This window comes from Mustela nivalis (genome assembly GCF_964662115.1).
Source record: "Mustela nivalis genome assembly, chromosome: 3".
Classification (NCBI taxonomy): domain Eukaryota; kingdom Metazoa; phylum Chordata; class Mammalia; order Carnivora; family Mustelidae; genus Mustela; species Mustela nivalis.
In genome coordinates this window covers 126,663,656-126,667,583 of record NC_139022.1, presented here as the reverse complement: position 1 = coordinate 126,667,583, position 3,928 = coordinate 126,663,656, and the positions used below count along the sequence as shown (strand labels likewise).

The following is a 3,928-nucleotide window of genomic DNA, read 5'->3' as shown; positions in this document are numbered from 1 at the left end:
GAACTTTTCTCTGGTACTTCTCTCCACACCCCTGCCCGACTTCAAGGACAAATTTCTAGAGTATTGTATGCATCTCACTATCCTTTACAACTCTTCAGTTTCCAAAATCTTAAAACTTATTATCTGAAACCCTGTATCCTTCCAACCTTCCAGTTCCCTCAGTGGCACTGCTACCTACCCTAGCCATCATTCTTCCCCTCCTCTGCATCTCCACCTACTTACCCCATCCCGCACCTCCAGTGACCTAGAACTTTGACTTCCATTAATGAGTCAGTCTGTAGCTGGCTTTGCTTACCTCTTATTGAGTCTGGACATATTCATTGCTTATTTCAACTGGGTTCTCTTTAGATTTTTTATTCTTTTGTTTTTCTTAATTAACCTTACACCACAGAAAACTTGCCACTGAGAAAAGGAATCAGTCCAAGCTTTTGATTTGTCTTTTCCCCATCTCAGCTGCTAAGGACTTCTAGAGAAACATTACATAGCCTCACTGATCAGGACCATTAAGGTTATGAATAAGGTTTCTTTCTGACTTAACTGCATTCTTTCTCTCTCTCTCTTTTCCCCTGTTTTTTTCCATGGAGTTTATTCGGGCAGACCTAGGGACAGGGAGGCTCTGCATGTAAAAGAAGATATTGGGCCTCTTGCTGGTGAAGCATGGCTTGTGTTGGCAGCTCAGGACCTGGCAAGGCAGTGGGAATTTGATCTTGGAATCATGGAACTGCTTGGCTGCCAGTGGGCACTTGCTGGCTGCAGTCTCCTCCACCATCATGATCTGGATTGAGTGGGCCCAGACACAGTGCTGTTCATCCATGTGTCAGTAGCACTGGGAGACACACTACCTGCAGTGGTCAGGTCCTGGTCCTCTCAGTACATGTTGTGGTTGCCACTTCCAGAGTCATAGCATAGTCAGGTGCCGAAGTTCTTAACCCGTAAGGTAGATTTCTTCAACACCTGTCCACAGGTAGACAATTTGTAGACAATTTCCCCTGAACTCTTCAGTCTTCAGCTGAGATGCAAAGTACCAGAAGTGAAACTTGGCAATGCCATGATTAGGAGCAAAGATTCACCTGGATAGAGGATAGGAGTGTACCTTTTGGAGGTGGGCAGGCATCGCCACTCCACCTTGTACTCTCACAATGTGCTTGAGGCCTTCAGGGTGCACTATCCACTCTCACTGCCACCCATGAAAGGAAGTGTTAACTGGATTCTTAATAGTGCCTGATACCTCGTTCTTTCCTTTCTATTGGTTCCAGTTCGCTTTTTGTTGTGGCTGTTCCAGTGTCACTAAGCCACTGACTGACTTTTACCCTCAACAGATGTCTTGGATTACTTCCTGACTGAGAAAACAAGTCATCAGTGATAAAATTTCTTACTGCCTTCTCCCTTTAGCATCTATCACAGATCCTTCACATTGGGCAATACTATTTATCTCCCTTTCTCCTCCAATTTCAGAGAATGAAATACCTTTTCCTTTTCAGGGTTAGTTCTCCAACTATGTTCTTGATATCTCTTCTGTGTACTCTAGGAACTTCATTCATCAAATTTCTCCTCATTTTCTTGGATCTTCAAACGCATCTTTCCCATGGACCCTTTCTTAAAGCAAACTAAAATGTTTACTTTTCCCTGTCATTAAGTAATCTCTCCTGCAACCTTACATTTCCCCAAGTTAAATTTCCATCTCTGTCCCATTCACATTTTACTTTTAAAAATGACTGAATTCCCCATCTCCTATTCATCAATTTGCCCAATGTAATCTGTCTTCTATTTTACCCATTTTCTCAAATACTTTTTTTGGATACGGACTATCGTACTCCCTATTTGATAAATGAAGATTTTGGTTTTTGCCTCATTTCAACATGGTCACAAAGTGACATTGTTGGATCCTTGTGTTTTCAGTTAGATTGTTTATATTCAATAAGAGAACATTATATTCTTAGCCGTGAGTGCCAGGCCAGCTTCTAACAGTACCCAGGCTTTGGTGTTAGTACCCAGCCAGTTCCTGGATATTAAGGGGGTGATTTTCTCCTTCTCAACAACAATGATGGTGATAATGCCAATAACAAATGATAAGTGCATTTGATGCTTATATTGTTACCGTTTTAAATGATTGATAATATTAAAACCTTTTAATCCCCACAGCACTCCTTGATAGGTACTGTGACTTTCTCCACTTTGTAGAAATTAAGACACCAGAAGGGGAAATAACATAAGAGAACAACAAAGCTGATAATATTTAGAGAACAGATATATCAGCTATTTCTTACATACCATTGCATAGTTCCCAATCGTACTTGTCTCAGGAACTTGGCCTCTTATTTTGCATTAGCTTCCTTATGATTGTGTAACCAACAACTCATCAGTGCCTTTTCCATTCATGCTGAATCTATCTTGCATCCTGCCACAAGACATCTCTGTTGCCACTGAGGCCCACTTGGTATCTTTGCATGAGCAACCTAGGAAAGGCAGCGAGCTAAAGCTTTTGGAGCAAATATTTAATGTTGCTGAGAGTTGGTGAGTATTCTCCCTTTCATCCTCCACATGGACTATTCTGAAATATGATAGTTCAAATGCCCTCTTAGAAGACCGTCCTACAATCAAGAGATCAAGTCTGTTTAACTTAATACTGAATATTTGTTCTCTGTATATCCTTGACTCACCCAGATTTCTCTTCACTTCTGCTTCTCTGGAATTGTCCTTCCTAATAAACTGGTAGTATACATGCTTTTATGCCAGGTTTTGCTTTTTGAAGAACTTAGGCAAATTGGATCCAAACTGTGAAAATTCCACCTCAATTGTCTATAGTCTGTTCTTATCATATAGAGCATAGAGGTTGACAATATTGGCTTTAGAAGGTAAATCTCAGTTGGAGTCTGGATATTGCCCCTAATGAGCTATGTGACCTTGAATAATTTATTTAATCTCTCTTATCCTGTCTTAAAAACTAGGGGTAACAGTACATATTTAAATAGTTCTATCTCCCTATCAAGGGTTATGACATATTTAATAGTTTGCTGTGACTAGCACACTGTCTGACATATAACATGTAAATATTATTTTTTGTCATCATTATTAATATATTTCAAAACTTGTTCTTTTTCCTTCATTCCAGTATATGTGAACATTAACACCACCCAAATAAACAAATTTTAAGGAAATCCTTGGCTCTTTCATCTGCTTCAACTCTTTCTCCTCCCAAACTTTCATCTTATAATTACTGAATAACTTAATAATTATTTTATCTCTCAAATACTCTCTCATATCTATTGTTTATTAATATTTCTATCCTTTTCCCAGTATCTTGCCATAATTTGCAATAATAGTGTACCAAGTGAAATGATTTTTCTTGCCTACTCTCCTTGACATGTCATGGTCTACCCTTTACTTTCCTCAGTCTTTTAAAGCATATCCCCATTCATCACTAATACTGCTTAATTGTAATTGATTACTTATTTCTCTGTGACTCTAAAGGGTTTACCTGTCTTAGCAGTATTGGCATTTTGGGATGTTTAATTATTTTTCATGGGGGCTACTGTTCTTTTTATTGTAGGATGTGTAATAGTACCTCTGGCCTCTACCTAGTAGATGAAGGTAGTGTCCCCTCCCGAGTGTGACAAAGAAAAATATCTCCAAACTTTGCCATATGTCCCCTGAGAGCAGAACCACCCTAGTTTAGGCCACTGCTCTAGAAAGTGAGTCCTGTTTAGAAAACTGTTTAGAAAACTGCTCTAGAAAGGGAGTCCTTTACAGACTGGGGTTATGTTTTATTGACATATATCCCTAACACCAACCACAATGTTGGAAAAATGGTAAGTATTCAACAAATAGTTTAATTAATGAATAAATGAGTCCTCTCTCCAAAGAATTTTTTTAACCTCTAGCCACTCTTTTATCTAGAGCTTTTAGCAGTTTGCTATGCCTATGTCTG

The 3,928-nt window shown here is 39.1% G+C and overlaps 1 pseudogene across 1 annotated transcript; it reads right to left on the bottom strand.

Annotated features, from left to right (window-relative positions):
• Positions 1 to 487: 487 nt before the first annotated feature.
• On the bottom strand, positions 488 to 3,499 carry LOC309861936 (large ribosomal subunit protein eL20 pseudogene; annotated as a pseudogene). The gene is made up of 2 exons: positions 3,479 to 3,499; positions 488 to 1,152 (listed from the first exon to the last, which is right to left on the bottom strand). The product of its transcript is annotated as a large ribosomal subunit protein eL20 pseudogene (transcript).
• Positions 3,500 to 3,928: the final 429 nt, after the last annotated feature.